The following is a 9,870-nucleotide window of genomic DNA, read 5'->3' as shown; positions in this document are numbered from 1 at the left end:
TGAAGGAGAAGCAGCCAACAAGTGCTTAGCATATGTGGGAACTCCTTCAAAACTGTTGGAAAAGCATTCCTCATGAAGCTGGTTGAGAGAATGCCAAGAGTGCGCAAATCTGTCATCAAGGCAAAATGTGGCTAGTTTGAAGAATCTCAAATATAAAATATATTTCTGATTTGTTTAACACTATTTTGCTCACTACATGATTCCATGTGTTTTATTTCATAGTTTTGATATATTCACTATAATTATACAATGCTGAAAATAGTTCAAATAAAGAAAAACCCTTTAAGGAGTAGGTGTGTCAACTTTTGACTTGTACTGTATGTTTCAGTAAGATTGGATTTTTAGCATTTATAGCAATGGTTATCAACTGTACTGCAGGGATGGAACAGAAGTCACAGAAAATTGAGATGGTGGTGGCATCTGCAGAGAGGTATTTGGGTGTGTGAGACTTGACGTCAGAAGAGTTACAGGGTGTGTTAAGTGGTGGTGTCCCAATGGATTTAAATAGTGGAGTAGGGTGGTGGGTTTTAGTGAGTATAGTGTTAGATGGTAGGGTATTTATTTATTGATATATTGTTATTTAAATTTAAAAAATTGAGCAAAGTATAACAGAGTTATACTCCAATCTAGTAGGGGGTGGTAATGCAACGTATATTGGATGCAAACCACCGTTAAACCTCATCGAAGAAGAAATGTTACATTTCAAGAAAACAAGCTCGCATCGAAGTCACAACGATTTAACAGCTAAACCATTTGCTAAATGTTATGTTAGCTGAATACTATGACTGAGTGTCCCAATCCTCACATAAAAAAAGGTTTGTATTGCTTATTTCTTTATAGCTAGTAACATTAGACAAGGATGGTCAGTTCATTGGTCAACCATGGTGGCTGGAGTGAATGTAGGTTCTAGACCGAGTTTGTATCACGGCTGTATGGCCTTGGGTTCTCAAACTACCCTTTCTCCAGCCCTGCTTTAGCTAACTAAAGTCTTGATGAGCAGGGGGTTGGAGGATTAGTAGCCTATACAATCAGACGTGTAGAGAGTCATGTTGGCACAAAAGCCTGCACACCCAGTAGCTCTACACAAGAAGGGTTTGCCAACCCTTGACTCACTGCAGGGTAAGCACTTGAAGGTCTTGGCACTTCAATTGGGGCCTGTAATGTGACGGTCATATTTTCAATCATTGGGCTTGTTCGACATTGCATTCAACAGTGCTATCGACTGTCTGATCTACAAATCACGTATTATCTAACAACTCATTATCTAACAACTCATAATTATTTGTAGATCAGTCAGTCCGTCACAATTTATGATACATCACGGTTTTGATGCTCTTGAACACAGCCACTGTTTGGTTTCAGAGATATGAGGTGACTCTATAGCTGACTGAACTGAAGACAGAATCTCAACCATGGGGAAGCGGTACGACTGTGACTGTGACCGGCCCTTTCAGGACAACATGCACAACAGGAAAAAACACATGTACGGTGTTCAACACCACAGATCTAAAAAAAAAAAGCCTGGTTTGACCATTTCAGAGGAAAGAAATGTCATTTCCCAAGAGTTTCAGTCCGACAAAGTTGGGTCCTCGGTGTGAAGAAACATTGTGTTGGTGTGTAAAATATTAAAACTATACATTCATGGAGACTTGGTATAAGATGTTTTTAGAAAAAGGTTTGTCTATGGACTGGCAGAAAAAAATGAGGGAATGATGGCTTGGCTTACTTTTCCCATCAATGCACTTTTGAAGAACAGATGAAGGAACTTCTTGTTTTAAAAAGGCTTTATTTACTTGGCATTTTGGCAGACAGCAGGACCAACATCAAGTTGCCAATGTGTTTTCAGAATCACGTTTATTGTCCTACATTAGGAAAATCTTGTCATAGCTCACACATTGCATACACAAAACATATAGATAACGAACCAGGAAACTAACACAGAGATGAATAGTACTCCCCCACCTGCCCATACGATGAAGCTACATGGAATTTGCTTAGGCATGGTTTCCTACATCAGATCAGGGCGTAAAGGTTTGACACAGTAACCAATCAGAAGACGCAATATAATTACAAAATAACAGCAAAAAGAGATGGTTGGGGTTATATTCAGATGGATGTGATCAAATGCAATTCAGTTTAAGTCCTTTTCTAAAAAATAATTGACAGTGACCCTATCTCTGCAGTTGTTTTTATCATCTGATATACTTGTGGTTGTAGATTTTAATATACACATTGACACTTCTTCTCTCATCACAGATACAGCAGCTATCCTGTATGATGAACGGACTAAGAAACCATGCAGGAGGTTTCTAAAGACTACAATTAAAGATACAAGAACATGTCGTGTGAATTAAAGACCCTTACGATTTATCTGTGTATTGCTTATATTTTTGTCCTTTGCATCAGGCCAGTGTGTGTTCGGCAACAACTGCAGATTCTCTCACATGTCAGAGGGACATGGAGATCAAGCTGATCCTAACTGTTACAGGCCTATTTCTATTTTGACCTGTTCATCAAAAGTGTTGGAAAAACTTGTCAATAATCAACTGACTGGCTTTCTTGACGTCTATAGTATTCTCTCGGGTATGCAATCTGGTTTCTGCTCATGTTAAGAATGTGTCACTGCAACCTTAAAGGTCCTCAATGATGTCACCATTGCCCTTGATTCTAAGCTGATATTTTTATTGACTTGGCCCAAGCTTTTGATACTGTAGACCATTCCATTCTTGTGGGCCGGCTAGAGTATTGGTGTCTCTGAGGTGTCTTTGGCCTGGTGTGCTAACTACCTCTCTCAAAGAGTCATGTGTATAAAGTCAGAATCTGCTGTCTCAGCCACTGCCTGTCACCAAGGGAGTACCCCAAGGCTCAATCCTATGCCTCACGCTCTTCTCAATTTACATTAACAACATTGCTCAGGCAGTAGGAAGCTCTCTCATCCATTTATATGCAGATGATACAGTCTTGTACTCAGCTGGCCTCTCCCCGGATTTTGTGTTATGCTCTACAACAAGCTTTCTCTACCCTTGACCTTTGTTTTGGAGGTGTTCAGAACAAGGTTATGTGGTTTGGTAAGAAGAATGACCCTCTTCCCACAGGTGTTATTACTACCTTTGAGGGTTTAGAGCTTGAGGTAGTCACCCCATACAAGTACTTGGGAGTATGGCTAGATGGTGCACTCTCCTTCTCTCAGCACATAACGAAGCTGCAGGCTAAAGTTAAATCTAGACTGGGTTTCCTCTATCATAATCGCTCCTCCTTTACTCCAGCTGCCAAACTAACCCTGATTCAGATGACCATCCTACCCATGCTAGATTACGGATTCATCATTTATAGATCGACAGGTAAGGGTGCTCTCGAGCGGCTAAATGTTCTTTACCATTCAGCCATCAGATTTGCCACCAATACTCCTTATAGGACACATCACTGCACTCTATACTCCTCTATAAACCGGTCATCTCTGTATACCCATCGCAAGAGCCACTGGTTGATGCTTATTTATAAAACCCTCTTAGGCCTCACTCCCCCCTATCTGAGATATCTACTGCAGCCCTCATCCTCCACATACAACACCCGTTCTGCCAGTCACATTCTGTTAAAGGTCCCCAATACACACACATCCCTGGGCCGCACCTCTTTTCAGTTCGATGCAGCTAGCGACTGGAATGAGCTGCAACAAACACTCAAACTAGACAGTTTTATCTCAATATCTTCATTCAAAGACTCATTCATGGACACTCTTACTGACAGTTGTGGCTGCTTTGTATGATGTGTTGTTGTCTCTACCTTCTTGACCTTTGTGCTGTTGACTTTGCCCAATAATGTTTGTACAAAGTTTTTGTGCTGCTCCCATGTGTTGCTACCATGTTGTCATGTTTTGCTGCCTTGTTATGTTGTCTTAGGTCTCTCTTTATGTAGTGTTATGACTCTCTAGTTGTGATGTGTTTTGTCCTATATTTATATTGAATACATGTTTTAAATCCCAGCCCTCGTCCCTGCAGGAGGCCTTTTGCCTTTTGGTAGGCCGTCATTGTAAATAAGAATTTGTTCTTAACTGACTTGCCTAGTTAAATAAATAAATGAAATGGAGAACCTAAGAATGCAGATTGAAGGTCAGTTGTTTCCACAAGATGGCACTCTCTACTATGGACATGGTCCTCAAATGGAGGGTATTCAGTTATGAGCAATGGCGTCGTCGTCATTTTAGTTATGCCTGGCATGATGATAACATTTTTAAGTCAAATTTACATCATTATGGTGGCAAGTTACTCTGATGTTTGAATTATGAACACACAATGCCACTCTGTTCATTTAGGTGGTTTAATGAAATCCCTCATAGTAAGCATCGTTACTAATTTTGCTCGGAATTCAAAGTTACCATGGTGCTTGTGTTAATTAGCTCCATATTAAGTGGTGCAGTCTGAACTCTAGATGAAAGATGGAGCAGAGAGGACCCAGAGCACAGAGCATCCCCTGAGCGGAGCATAGAGGACCCAGAGCACAGAGCATCCCCTGGCGGAGCATTAGAGGAGTTTCTTACCAGGGGGGAGAAGAGGAGAGCCACCCTCAGCAGTGGAAGGTACCGTATGAATAAATGGTCAAAGGCTGTCAGTACTTACTGTGCATGCTAGTGGTAAAATGTTATTTTCACTTGCACAGCGTCAGATTTGATACCATCAGTACAACGATAGCTTTTTCCTTTTCCTAAAATGGTTCATCTATTTTACTCCCTACAGTGTTTTGAAAGAGGAAGATGATGACGATCAACCAGAGAATGATATACCACCACATTTCCTCACAATTCCTGACCTCCCTCCCTCACTTCTGCCCCCTCACCCTAGTAGATCGAAAGTCTGGCTGAACTGAATGGGGTTAACTAAAGGAGATTCACCATTTTATTTCTCAAAAGTTCCATTTGGTGATGCAAGAATTGATCATTTATTTTTATTAAGCCTCAAACTTTTTCTTGATGAAGGTGAGGGTATTTTTTTATCTTCATATTTGAATTGAGTTTCTTCATTAGTCTACATTAGTCTTATGAGTTATGTGCATGCAGACTTGTTGAGTCCTTGGATTTAAGAAAATGGATTATGAATTATACATTTGCAGAATGTGAGGTTGTAATGCTTTTGAAATGATGACCTCAGGAAAGCAGCAGTACTGGAGTGGCTACCACATTTAGAGAAAAAACTATATGTGCTTTCCTTCCCTCCACCTATTCTTTATGATGAAAAAGTGGTTTGTGTATTTTGGGAAGATTTATTTTGAGTGGATGGATGTTACAACTTTACCTCATCACTGATGTTGGCCATATGCACAAAAGATGGTGTCCATATTTGTAAAAACATATTTTTTGTGTCCCTATCTTCAGGTAATAAAATAGTGTTTCCCCACGTTTCATTTGTAGGGGATAATAGAACAAGTGCTATTCAGGACCTTACTTCAGTGTGTAATTGGAGCCCTGTCAGTATGTGCCACACAACTGAGGGCCAGATCAGACCGTGCCTTGGCAGGATGTCACATCACCATGTGACGGCGACCCTTTGCCGGCATCATCTGCCGCTCCTGTGACAGTGACACAGATTAAAACCCAAACCGCTACACCCTAGAATAACATTTTCAATTTGTTTCAGATTGGCTCTGAGGGAGATGCCAGGACAGGGATACTTTGCTGGTTGGTTGGCCAGCAGTGTGAGTACCTCCTCTACTCTGAATATTATGGCCATGCTGGCTGTATTACATCTCTGGGCTCTGTGATAAAAACTCACATGGTCAATTTGAGCAGGACTACAGTTACTGGCTTGACACAAGGCCTTAGTGTCTGCCTACCTGCCACCGAGAGCCCTGATAAGTTTCCCTGAACCAGGCATAAAATAACTCAACATAATTAAGTTGGTATTTACACTTGTAGTTTTGCATTTATTCAAACTATTCACCAAAATGTACAGTCATTGTACCAAACAAAATTTTAAGTAGAAAAGTTTGTAGCTATTAATAGTAGCTTTTTGCTACTATCCAACCATTAGTATGCAGCTTGCATTGGTTGCTTAATTGCCGGTACACTGTGCTCTTTATATCTGATCTGCTTCTCTTTTTACCATCCTCACTGCTCTTTAAGACCTTAACCACCTCCAATGAGAAGTTGCTGTGCCGAATACTGAGTCCATTCCCTGCTGAAATGTGACACATTAACAACGGTCTCTCTAGGCTCCGCAAGAGAATTACAAGCAGAGTCCCAATGTACGAGTGGCGCAGCGGTCTAAGGCAATGAATCTCAGTGCAAGAGTTGTCACTACAGTCCCTGGTTCGAATCCAGGCTGTATCACCTCTGGCCATGATTGGGAGTCCCATAGGGCGGCGCACAATTGGCCCAGTGGGTAGGCCGTCATTGTAAATAAGAATTTGTTCTTAACTGACTTGCCGAGTTAAATAAACAAAATAAATGAGTACAAATGTACATCGAGTCTGTCTTCCTTGAATCCGTGATAAGAATCTGTCACCTGTGTCTTGGAAATATCTCAGTAGGCTATTTTGTAACAGGTTGCTAGTGTAATTGTGTTTTACACATATGTTACTGAAAGCAGTTTGTATTTCTTGTTATTCAACAGTCCCCCTCCCTACTGATATTCCATTATTGACTATGTGCTGTAGGCACCTGGCAGTAGTAGAGGTTCTTCACTGTGGTTTGTTTTTCACAGTCCAATCATTCAAGCATTGCATTTGGCTGTTATGGGCTTGAGGTTAAATGCAGAGTAAAATCCCCTAACAGCAAATCAACACTACAATTTAACTTTTGATTTGCAACACACAGTAAGAGAAATGGCTCCCCAGCAGCAAGTATTCAGCTTCTCTGCTGAAAGCATATGATATATGCTGAGATTCAGTTGCCAGCACATGCCAGGCAGGTCAAACCTCATTTCACTGATTGGTCATTAATCATTCATGTCATATTTCTATTGCTATTTAATAGATATCACCCTAGTAGATAGCTTGGAATTAGGTTCAACATATGGAATTGTCATGATTGCTTCTTACAGTGTGCGTCATGTAAGAATATAGATCATTATGCAGATCTAGAAAATGGCAATGTAAAACAACTGGAAATTCATATTTGGTAAACATTCATATCTAATAAACATTCAAATTCCTTGTTTGGAATTGAAAGGTTGATTTGAAAATAAATGGAAAAGGAAGGTTGATTTTTGCATTATGCAGCAATAATGGTTGTAAAGATGCAGTGGGGTAATAGATAATATATTCATAGTGTATGCAGCTACTTGTTGGACCTGTCATTGGTATGCAGTCCGAGATGCATTCATTAATTATTATTATGCACCAAAAGTTGTAACATTTAATTAAGACGAGCAAGGTTCTGCATTGCCTTTTGGGGAACGAGTGCCAGGCTTACCCCCAATTGCTCTTGAGTAATTTAGCAACTGCAGGCACTATTACAAACTTAAACTTAAATCCTGTTTTAAAACCATCCAACCATTTTTTAGCTTTCTCTTCTAACAAATGTAAATACTTAAAACAGCTTGGCAAATCTCAGGAGAATAACATGTTGTATGAATGTTCAAAACGTAACTGTTGAGTCTTACTCTACCCACACAATATCATAAACAAAATGTGTTCCAGTGATACCCACACAATATTATAAACAAAATGTGTCCCAGTGATATTTTTTGTCATGGTCGGGAAAGCGGCCTAGATGTTTTCAAAGGCATGTAGATATTATTGGATTTTGTGGTCCCTAGAATATGATTTATTTCAACTCTTTGCTGTGGTGGTATGTGTTACAGTCTATGAAGGGCGATGTGGAGTTAGGATACCGGAGACGCAAAAGACAAAAGATGGAAAAGAAATAAAGGCATAGATTACCATCATTACGTTTTAATGAGTTTCTGCATATCTGCCCTGCTCAAAGAAACCCATTTGAAACAGCACCACTTTTTATTTAGATCCATTGCATAATAATTTCAGTTTATTGCATCTTTGGCTATTTACCATTGTGAAAAAAGTTCCTATGAAAAATGTCCTTCTCCTTTTCTGTCCATCTCCCAGGGGGTAAACTAAACAGTCGTCAATATGATCCAAAGTCGATCTGAATTGTCCCCCCTTTGAGAGATCTTTGGCCAGCCAGCAACTAGTGTCTGCCAAAGTCCCCCTAGAGGAATGTTATAGACAGTCTACCAGACTCTTGTGAGCTAGAGGTCCTCGAGGGAGAAAGGAAGTGCCTTCCCTGGGTGTGACTCATAGACCTGTCACTGTCAGAGGAGTGAAGAGAAGACATGTCCTGTTTGGGACTAAAGTTCAGTGAGTGCCTCCATGTCAGATCCTCTCAGGTCATCAGCTTGTCAAGACACGATATCATCAAACAGGAGTCTGACATGTAAACAACGAGAGGTATGGGAACCCTTTGGGCAGGAGCTTTGTTTTCATGTTGCATGGTTTCAGGGAACATCGAGCTGCGTGATCAAATGGATCCTTGACATTACTGTGCATTGATTAGACTTGATGTTCCATTCATGCTGATGTAATATTAGTGCCTTTAGAGGTTGGCTGTCAGCTTATTATATCATCTCTTGAAGATATATTTTCATACAACAGCATAACCATATGTTGTATTGCTGATTCTCTTCAGATAACACATCACTTTATCATTCCCCACTTGAGTACTCACTGTCTTTTATTATTTGATTCCTGTTAGTAAACAGGGCAGACAGAACTACCATTATGTATTTGTCAAACCCCAGAGGCTATGTATGGGAATTTCAAGCAGGTTTGCTGGTATCTCCCATATAAACCATTTATTAACAATTAAATGAACAACTAAAACAGAACTTGCAATTCACTCTCATCTATGGTAATTCTGAGGATATTGAAGGTCCTAAAATGGCCTCAAATGTTTGACTTCCCATGGGATTATTCTGGTATGCTCAGAAGAAAGTGATATGGGCCAAGAACATTGAGATTCTGATTTCCAACACCATTATTTTTCCACCCAGTCTGTCTCCTTTTCCACGTCTTTCTGGTTTACTGAACATTTTGACCTGTCTAATGATATCTGCTACTACTCCATATCTAAAGTTTTCCTGTCTACTCATGCTGGGATTTGAGTCTCAGGGAACCAGAGCTACTGATGTCTGTCTGAAGGTAGGGCCACCATCTGGCCCATTGAGATTCCACCATAGAGCTACAGCCGCAACACTAATGGTGGTACAGAAATCAGCTGAAAGATTCACATTCAAACTTAATTAGAATGCAGCTTCACATTTCTGTATCATTTCCTTATTTATATCAAATTCTAGTAACGTCCCTGAGTAGATTTCGAGGCAGTCTTATATGAATGTGTGTATCACCTGTTGTCTCACAATATGATACACACCAACAATCACTAGCCTTCAATTGCACACACTACATCTTAAAACATTACAATATTTATGTCTGTTCCCTTAAAAAGTTACAGTATCCGTACGATAGGAATAAAAAACATTGGACAAGGCTATTTATGTTTGTGTTTATTGGACAACATGCTCCCAGACATCACTGTTATAAATGTATATTTGATGTGGTGATGGGTACATACTGTATGTGCATTTACATTTATTTACCTTTTAGTCATTTAGCAGACGGTCTTATCCAGAGCGACTTACAGGAGAAATTAGGGATAAGTGCCTTGCTCAAGGGCACATTGACCGATTTTTCATGTAGTCGGCTCAGGGATTCAAACCCCTTACTGGCCCAACGCTCTTAACCGCTAGGCTACCTACCGCCTCTGCATCTAAAGAGCATAGGAAGAGTTTACTGATGCTGAAAAAATGCCATAACCAAAGGCGACATTAGACAGTTCTAGGACACCTTAAGGTTCACGTT

At 40.1% G+C, this 9,870-nt stretch overlaps 1 pseudogene; it reads left to right on the top strand.

Moving 5' to 3' along the window:
• Positions 1-1,412: 1,412 nt before the first annotated feature.
• LOC115104728 (zinc finger matrin-type protein 5-like) lies at positions 1,413-4,863 on the top strand (annotated as a pseudogene).
• The last annotated feature ends 5,007 nt before the right edge of the window (positions 4,864-9,870 follow it).

The sequence above is a fragment of the Oncorhynchus nerka genome, linkage group LG22, assembly GCF_034236695.1.
Source record: "Oncorhynchus nerka isolate Pitt River linkage group LG22, Oner_Uvic_2.0, whole genome shotgun sequence".
Lineage (NCBI taxonomy): Eukaryota > Metazoa > Chordata > Actinopteri > Salmoniformes > Salmonidae > Oncorhynchus > Oncorhynchus nerka.
This window is presented reverse-complemented; position numbering and strand designations above follow the sequence as displayed.